The sequence below is a fragment of the Zea mays genome, chromosome 1 (assembly GCF_902167145.1).
Source record: "Zea mays cultivar B73 chromosome 1, Zm-B73-REFERENCE-NAM-5.0, whole genome shotgun sequence".
NCBI classification, from domain to species: domain Eukaryota; kingdom Viridiplantae; phylum Streptophyta; class Magnoliopsida; order Poales; family Poaceae; genus Zea; species Zea mays.
Window position 1 is genome coordinate 124,659,835 of NC_050096.1, and position 10,057 is coordinate 124,669,891.

Below are 10,057 nucleotides of genomic sequence, written 5' to 3' on the forward strand. Positions count from 1 at the left end.
ACTAATTAAGCTAAATCTACTCAAAAGAGAGAGAGAGAGAGACTAGAGAGAGATACAAGAGTAACACCTGAATTTGGTAGATAGTTAGAAAGAAATTTTATAGCCCCCAAATTCAGGGTGTTACAGATGTGCCCGCGATTCTAGCATGAGATCCGGGCATTGACTCTAACAAACCTCGCGTAACCACCATCGGATGCCTCGGGCTATATGAATCAAGCATCCACAACTCTAGACCCGCCATTGCGCGCAATCTCGCAACACCCCGAATCCCATCGCCGAGCTCGGAGGGAGAGAAGGGAGCCACCGCGAGGGCAAATCGACTACAACGTCGCCCACACCCTGATTGCTACTCGGGGTTCTTCACCGGGACTTGGGGAGTGTGGGCGTGAACCCTCCAAGACGTGGAATCAAGATGGGCACAGGCAATTCCTCGCCGTCGCTGGGATAACCGCCGTCGTGTTACCCTCACAGTGCGTAGGGAGCTCCACGCCACACTAAGCCGGTACTACTCCCTCCCCACGTTTCTCTTTCCGCCTCGCATCGCGTAGCAGTGTTTGGATCGGGTTTTAGAGTGTCGGGGGTCAGGAATTGGATGTCTCCGGCAAGGTCCGTCACGTGGAGGGGCAGCGCCACCGTGTTTGGGGTTTAAACGAGTGTGAGGTCTCCAGACCGTTGGATCAGGCATAGACGATCGTGATTAGGGCGGGCGCAGCTGATGGGTTGCATTGAGACTGGGTCGTAGATCTATGATCCTACAGCTATCATGGCACGCTGATCCTTAGATCTAGGAACCTAATCCCAAGCGTTGAGCCAGATCCAACGGCGGGGGTTACCCGATACCCCTTCGCTATGCCATTTTATTGAAAAGCCCCTTAGTTTCTAGTGAATCAATCCACAATACATCTCGGAGGTAGACTGAGTCTAGGAAACTTTTGCGTAGTCGCCCCTGTGTTTTCTGATTATGGTGCGCTCGGTCCAGAGAAGCAGAAAATCATATTAAATTCAGTTAGAAAATACTTTTTAATGTAAAAATAGTTGTAGAAACTTGTTTAATTCCTAGGAAATTAATTCTAGTTCCTATAATTTTGTATTAATATTGTCTATCACTTAGTACCACTCTTTTAACACGAAACCCATATTAGAATTTACCACTTAATTAATGTTGTACCAAACACATAAATACTTCGAATTTAGTGATTTTTGTTCCTACGATCTCGTTATGATGCGTAGATTATTATGTATTCATGTTTGGTGTGATGTTAATTTCTCCCTTGTACCATGTTTGTTTGTATTGTGGCGAGTAGACAAGCCAGTGGCTGAGGATCTGGGTGTTCAGCAGGTAGAAGTTGCTGAGCAGGAGCTCATTGAAGGCAAGTTGTGCCCTTGACCACTTTTATTTACCCAATAATGTTCTCTATAATCATTTTATCATGCATAGGCTTAATTTTGATGGGACCTAATAGGCCACCCTAGTCTGGTTATGTTTTCACCTTATTTACCCCTGAACTTTTGGGTAGACTTTGCTATTGCTATATATGGTTTTGGGTGTTGAGATAACTATTACACATGACCATTCTTTATTACTGTTTTATTTTTGTTCGTGATAAGACAATTATGTTAATTGGAACATCGAGCTTAACTTGAGAAACACGTGTCACCACAAGGGTGGAATGGGACACCCTTGGCTGACTAACTAGGAAAGCTAGTGGAGGACTACCTTACTTGAAAGGGGCAATGGCAGTAGGGGAGTAGGCGTGTAGGGAGGTTCTCGGGTTGATTTTGCTGCGATGGCGGTCACACCGAGGATTCCTGCATTGCTCTTCCTAGAAATTGTAGCAGGTTTTCTGAAGCTAGTGGAACTTTGTAAAGGCCTCGTAGTGGATCCCTAGCCATTCACCTCAGCAGTGTCTAAGGGCCTTGCAAACCCAAGCTAGATGGGATACACGACTTGTGGGTACAGGGTACAACCTTTGCAGAGTGTAAAACTGGTATACTAGCCATGCTCACAGTCATGAGCAGCTCAAGACTCTTGCATGATTAATTTATGGAATTAAATTGAATTTGTCATATGCATCGCATTGTGATTATTATTAATTTTGATCTATTATTACTCTGGTTTGGTATCTACTTACATGTAGTAACTGCTAATAAAATTTGACCAACTTATTAAAAGCAATGTTCAGCTTTAACCCTTATTTGTCGATCAGCATTACACTTCACATGAACTCCCACCTTCGGTGAGTTCATGCACATTATTCCCCACAACTTGTTGAGCTATGATCTTTTGTGAGCTCACTCTTGCGATATATAAACCCCCCACAGGAGAAGAACAGGTGGTCTAGGAGGAGCCTTACAATGAGGAGTACGAGCTTATCTAGGTGGTGTCTCCCAATCAGCTTGATGGCACCAAGGAATAATATTTAGTTCGCTTTATTGTTCCTTATGACATTTATATCTAGGTAATAATGATCCTTATGACATTTATATCTCTACACTTTGTCATTATATTTGATGTTCTTCTTTGGCGCACATATGAGACGCATCTGGCTTTATCCTTTAAATCCGGGTGTGACAGAAGTGGTATCAAAACAAATGTTGACTGTAGGACGAAACCTAGATAGAACTGGACAAAACCCTTACCTACTTACCTTACTCTGATTCTTACTACACTTATCTTTATCATGTCTCACCTTTTGCTTTTCTACTCTGACTATTCATATCTTTTCTATTGGGGGCCTTCGTCCTCCGAAGGTCCTCAAAAACATGATTTAACAAAATCTTCCAAGTGTGACATATGAACAGGTACCTTCGGACTCGGGCTAAAAGCATGATCGTGATGAAGGTCGAAGTTGTTCTGAAGCTACGCGCATGGGAGCTTTGGGTAAATGGCGGAAAAAGGAACCGACTTAAAGGGGAAAAGGCTATCTGGTCCTTAAAGAGCTGTCCATAAGTCAATAATAAATGTAAAGGGCATGAATGTAATTTCTCACAGGCTGCGTCCTATACCTATAAATAGATGAACAGTGCCCCCGTACTGAACACGCTGACTGGTATTCGCTTTTGCGTCACGCTTGTACATTTTCCTTCTATCAAGCCGAAGGTATCTTTTGTAATTCAATATTGTTTCTGTCTTTCCAAAATAATATAATGAGAATGATCTAATAATGTTATATGATTGTTTATGTTGCCTTTTATATTTTATATACTGTTGGGGACTTGTTCTCAAATGCTAGGAGTTAAGAACAAGGCAACATAAAAAATGTTAATCGCTAAAGTCCTTCGTCCTTCGAAGCATTATTTCCCTTAGGATATAATGATTTTCGGACGAAGGTAATGAAGAGCGTGCCTTCATAAATTTATTATACAGTGACGAAGGATAAAATGTAGAGAATATAAGAGATAACATAAATAATTATATATTACTATCAGACATAGACATAAACATCTTTGAATTACAAATGTACCTTCAACTGGAAGGAGATGATAGTACAAGCGTGACGCAAAAAGCGAATGCCAAGTCAGCCTGAACAGAACGGGGGTACTGTTCTCCTATTTATAGGCACGGGATACAACCCATACAAAATTACATTCATGCCCTTTACACTTGATAATAATTCTATAGTAATCTGTCGGGGTTTAAATAGCCTTTTCATCTTTAAGTTGGTTTCACTTTTTGCTACCGCGCCGAAGCTTTCCTGCTCACACCTTCGGCTCTGTATCGATCTTCGTATTACTCTGGTCTACTGTGATGCTGACTTGAATCCGAAGATACCTGTTCACACATTATACTCCAGAAATACTGTTAAATCCTGTTTTTGAGGACCTTCGGATGCCGAAGGTCCCCAACAGTAGCCCCTCGCAATATTAATTTGTTTAAAATAATAAATTTAGATTGCGACATGGACGAAGGCTTTACGCCGAAGGTCCGAAAAAACACCTTCCCTTTGCTAGAATAGCAACATTCACTGACAAGCGGGGACTTTCAATTTTCAACGCACTTGGCATATAAATACGGCCATACCGCAAACTCATTTGATACGCTCTCTGGCCAACTGCTCCCACTCACTCAATTTTTAGCTCTTGTGCACTAAGATTTACTAAGCTTTTAGTTTTGAAGCTTCGGCTTTGAAAATAGTTTTTTAGCATCTCCGAAGATGTCCGAAGATAAGAAGACTGCTGCTGAGACGAAGCTGAGCCTCGACGAAGAGAAAAATTTGGGGTTTCTTATAGCGATGTCAAAGACCAACACAGAAAAAATCACCAAGGAGATTCTGGAAGGTTTGTCTGAGAATACTGGTGACAGTGACAGCTATGATGTGGACAGTGGTGGTGAAGACTCCGAAGATCGTCCCTGGCGACCAAGTCATTCAGTTTATGGTAAATCAACTATCAAAGAAAATCATCTTGTCAATATGAGAGGAAGGTATTTCCGGGATTTGTCCATTGTGAGGGCGGACGAAGGGGAAAAAACTTGCCCACATCCCGAAGAGAATGAAGTCGTAGTGTACCGAAGCTTTTTGAAAGCTGGACTGCGATTTCCCTTGAGCAGCTTCGTTGTGGAGGTGCTGAAAATATTCGAAATCTATCTCCATCAACTTACCCCCGAGGCAATTATAAAGCTGAATATCTTCGTGTGGGCCGTGAGAAGCCAAGGTCTGAAGCCTGATGCAAAAAGCTTCTGTAATATACACGAATTATCATATGAGACAAAACCTTGGGGTAAGGAACAGTATCACAATAATTTTGGCTGGTACAGTTTCGTTTCTCGGTCCGGGTCAAGCTGCCCCGTGCCAACCTTTCGGAAGAGATGGCCCGGCGACTGGATGACAGAATGGTTTTATGTGAAGAATGACCTGACAGTACGGGAAGATATCAAAGGTATAACTATGCGCCCTATTTGGCAAAGCTTCGGCCTTCGGAGGCCGAAGGTTGAAATGAATGAAGCTGCCGAAGAATGCCAGAGGGCCTTCGGCGCAGTCTGCTCTTTCATTGGAACGAGAGACTTAGTACAAGAGCATATTGCCTTCAGGGTATGGCCGCTCGCGGAGAAATGGGAAATGCCACAAGAAACCGTAAAAGAGGCCGACGAAGGTGGACTTATTAGGTTGAAGTACACTTTTAAATTTGGAGATAAATTCGTTGAGCCAGATGATGACTGGTTAAAAAGTATTGAAAATTTAAGTGATGAACTGCTTGGGGCTTATTCGAAGGCTGAAGACACTGCAATGTCAGCAGCTTTCGGAGGCCGAAAAAAGAAGAGGCTGAATCGGGTATTTGATGCAATCGGGTTTGTCTACCCTGACTATTGCTATCCCATTCGAAGGCAGAAGAGAAAAAACACAACTTCTGCAAAAGAAGAAACTGCAACTGCTCCTAGCGAGCCAGAACCGAAAAGAAAGAAGATAAAGGTCCTTACACATCGGCCGCGCTATATTGAACCAGCTTCGGTGCCTGAGTTTACCGGAGAAACTTCTTCGGCCACCGAAGCTGAAAAACCAACCGAGCCAACCTTGCTGCCAGAAGTCGCAGAAACGGCCGAAGTGCCAACAAAGATAGAATTGGAACAATCAAAGATTTTGTTATCAGAAACGAAAGAGAAGGCCGAAGCGCCGACAACAGAAAAAATGGAAGAAGTAAAAGAAGCAACTGAGGGATCCAAAACATCAGAAGTTTTGAGTCCTGCAGCAATCATTGAGACAGTAAAAAATCAAAAAGTGCCAGCAGTGACTCCGAAAAGAAAGAGAATGGCTAATGTGCTAGATGTACTGGAAACGATCAAATCTTCGAGCACACCTCCGAAGAAGGCTGCTGTCATTCCTGAAACAACAACTGAAATTTCTGGTTCTAAAGCTCCAGGGCAAGAGACTGAAGCCGAAGCTGGGCCCTCAGAGCCTGCAAAGATAAAATCCTTGGAAAATGAGACAGAAAAAATAACAAAGCCAACTTTTGTTGAAGAAACCGGTGTCATTGCTCCCGAAGCATCCCCCAAAGTTCGTGATTATATTGTTCGTCATGCTTCGGGGAAAAAACTATCAGAAAAAGAAGAGCAAGAGGCCCAGCACTACGCCCAAAAACTGAAATATCCAAAGGGGGCGTTAATATTCAATGGCAGTGGAGAAGAAGACTTCTTGTATTGTCTCCCCGACAGCAAGGAAATTTCTGTCTGTCGGGAGATGAGTAAGAGCTTCGGATTCCCAACTTTAGAAGACGGGCTCTCGGTGCTGTCGAAGAACGATCTGGCCGACAGCCTGGCTTACAATAGCTTAAAGGTGCGACAAATGAAATCCTTGTATTTTTTGTTGAGTCCAAAATTTTCCGTTTGTTTAAACCTATTGACGCACACATATTTCTCTTTGCAGGGCCTGATACTTAGCAATGCCCTCAGGGCACAGAAAGATGCTGAAGACGAAGGGTGTTCTATAGCCCTGAGCAACCTTCGTTCCGAAGTTATTGAACTGAGGAACGAAGGTCTCGAAAAAGATAAAATATTACACTCATTGATAAATAAAATAAAGGAAGACGAAGTTGCTTTTAGAGGTCAAGCTGAAGCTCAGAAGCGCGAAATTGAAGATCTTCGGAAACAACTGGCCAGAGCCAAGGAAGAACGCATACTTGAAGAAACAAAGCGAGAACTCAGCGACCAATGGGCAGATCACCTAGAAATAACTGTTGAAGAGCTTCGTTCGTCCAGAAAGAGATGCTATAACAAATCTATAGAGTGTGTTAAGAAGTTGAAAGCTAGCTTCGCCAGGGTCGGCGCCTTCTCAAGCGAAGAAAACATTACGAGAGGCAATCCCGAAGGTCCCATCGAATGGATCGACCACGAAGCTGAGGCCTTCGAAGAAATTTTAAATAGCCGAGGAGATATATGTGCCTTCTCTGGTGCCAGAGGGATTGCCACCATCTTAGAGAAGAAGGGCTGCGAACATTTAAAAATTTTAGCACAATCCGAAGCTGCTTTGTCCTTTGAAGATGCAAGAGATCCTTCGGCCGAAGCTAGTATAATTGGTGGAAATTTTTTTACCGATATCTGGGATAATGGTGGCCGAGAAATGGCCGGAGAAATTATTCGAAGAAGTGAAAAGGGCATTCACGATGCTAGAGAAGTAGCTGAGGCTGCTGAAAAGAGCGCAGAGGCCGAAGGTCAATTAGGTATTAACTAATAGTTTTTATTGTGTTGTAATCTTAGGCTTTAAGATTTGTTTGCGATTTGTAATAGCAATGTAGCCGTATCCTGTCTTACTTCAGATCCTGCTAAAGCGTCTTCGGGCCCTCAGCCGAAAGGAGATGACAAAATTAAAAAGATGGTTGAAGATATTATGGACGAAGTCGTCAATCGGCTCCTGAACGAGGCTGCAGAAGTCGTTTTAAGAGAAGATTAAGTATTTTTGTGAAAACTTCTGTAATGTAATATACTGTAATATTTTGTAACCCCAAATGTAATATACCTATTTTTGTTAGTCAATTCTTTACGATGCATGAAACTTTACACGTACCGCTTTTGAGTCTTTGACGAAAAAACACCTTCCCTTCTTTTCATGCTTCGTGAAGAAGAATTTTTCTTTGTCACAACAATATCCAATGCTCTGATGAATAATATCCAGGCTTCGTGAAAATTTTTTCCGAAGCTACACTTCCGAAGATCAATGATGTATCTTTTTGTGACTATGATTTCTCCCTTTTTTCAAAGCATTCCTCTGTAGATTGATAATGTGTCCACCTCTTGTGTCATGTGCAAAATGATGTATGATGCTTATGCTATGCGAAATGATGCGATGATGTTATGTTATGTGAGATGATGTTTATTCCGAAGATACATACGCATCCCTGCAATAAAACACAATCTTTTATAAGCCTCCCTTAGGAGCTTCTTCGCCTTTTACTTCAGCGGAATCAGCGTTTATTTTTCGCTGTAAGCCTCCCTTAGGAGCTTCTTCGCCTTTTACTTTCAGCGGTATTCGCGTTGACTTTTCGCGCTTCGCCTTTTACTTAGGCGGTATCAGCGTTGACTTTTCGCTGTATGCTCTGCATTCCCTTTGGAACGACTTTGGAGCAGAAAACTTGCACTGCACTCCCTTTGGAACGACTTTTTTGTGACTTCGGCAAACTTACTCTGCGTTCCTTAGAACGACTTTTTGTTGCTTTGAAGAATTTTCGATAGTTCGAAGGTCCTCTTTGTTATCACAAGTCTTTGAACTTCAATCAATATAAGCCTGTGAAGAAAATATATTTTCCTTGTAGGAATCAACGAAACTAATTACATGAAACCTAAACAATGTCCTTTATTACAGAAAATAAAACTGAATGAAAAAGATTGCTATTAAGGTAGGATATTTGTCAATAGATGTGCTTTGACTCTGGAACAGTGCTATTGACTGTACGAGCTTCGGACTGCTCTCTGAAGTCCCTCTGGTGTGGAGCATACTGGCTCCCTTCTGGTTGCTGGCCTTGTTGCAACGGAGGTGGAGGCGGAGGCTGTTGCCAGGAAGCTTGAGGCTGACTCGCCGAAGCAACAGAAACTGCAGGATGATTGCCTACATATTCTGGGATGTAGGGCGAATGATACGAAGCTGTATGCATGACCTGCTTCGGCTGAGCTTGTTGTGCTGCTGCTTCAGCTATTTCCTTTTGCTTCTGAATAGTAACATGGCACATCCTGGTAGTATGGCCTTTGTTCTCACCGCAGAATAAGCAAAAGATTCTTCTCGGTTGATCGCCAAATCTTCCTCCAAAGCCCCTGGCGCCTCTGCCTCTTGGAGCTGGTGGTCGGAAGGAGCTTTGCTGTTGCCCCGAAGCCTGTGAGGAACATTGTGGCCTTTGCTGTTGGCTTCCTCTATCATCATTTTGTGTAGAGTTATGAATTGATCTCACGTGCCTCGGGTAGAACCTCCCTCCGAAGCCCCTGGTCATTTCAGAAAACCTGAAAGCCTCCTCCCTTCTTTGGCGAAAATCATTATCGGCCCGAATGTACTCGTCCATCTTCTGGAGCAGCTTCTCCAAAGTTTGAGGAGGCTTCCTAGCGAAGTACTGAGCTGACGGTCCTGGCCGAAGCCCCTTGATCATGGCCTCAATGACAATTTCATTGGGCACCGTTGGTGCCTGTGCCCTCAAACGTAAGAACCTTCGGACATACGCCTGAAGGTATTCTTCGTGATCCTGGGTGCACTGGAACAGAGCCTGAGCAGTGACCGGCTTCATCTGAAATCCTTGGAAGCTAGTTAACAACAAGTCCTTCAGCTTCTGCCATGAAGTGATCGTTCCTGGTCGAAGGGAGGAATACCAGGTTTGAGCAACACTCCTGACAGCCATAACGAAAGATTTGGCCATGACTGAAGCATTGCCACCATACGAAGATACTGTTGCTTCGTAGCTCATCAAAAACTGCTTCGGGTCTGAGTGGCCATCGAATACGGGAAGCTGGGGCGGCTTGTAGGACGGAGGCCAAGGTGTAGCCTGCAGCTCACCGGACAGAGGAGAAGCATCATCAAAAACAAAATTCCCATGATGGAAATTGTCATACCAGTCATCTTCGTTGGGAAAACCCTCCTGATGAAGATCTTGGTGTTGAGGCCTTCGGTGCTGCTCATCCTGGGCAAGATGACGAACTTCTTCAGAGGCTTCGTCTATCTGCCTCTGCAGTTCAGCTAGCCTGGCCATCTTTTCTTTCTTCCTCTGTACTTGTTGATGAAGCATCTCCATATCTCTGATTTCTTGATCTATCTCGTCCTCTGGTGGTGTCGGGCTGACAGCCTTCCTTTTCTGGCTTCGGGCCTCCCGCAGGGAGACTGTCTCCTGATTGTGGTCCAGTGGTTGCAGAGCTGCAACCCCAGTCGCTGAAGCCTTCTTCGGCGCCATAACGAAGGTTTATGATCGCCGAAGGTGTTCAAAAAACTCAGAGTGGAAGTGAGTTCACCGGAGGTGGGCGCCAATGTTGGGGACTTGTTCTCAAATGCTAGGAGTTAAGAACAAGGCAACATAAAAAATGTTAATCGCTAAAGTCCTTCATCCTTCGAAGCATTATTTCCCTTAGGATATAATGATTTTCGGACGAAGGTAA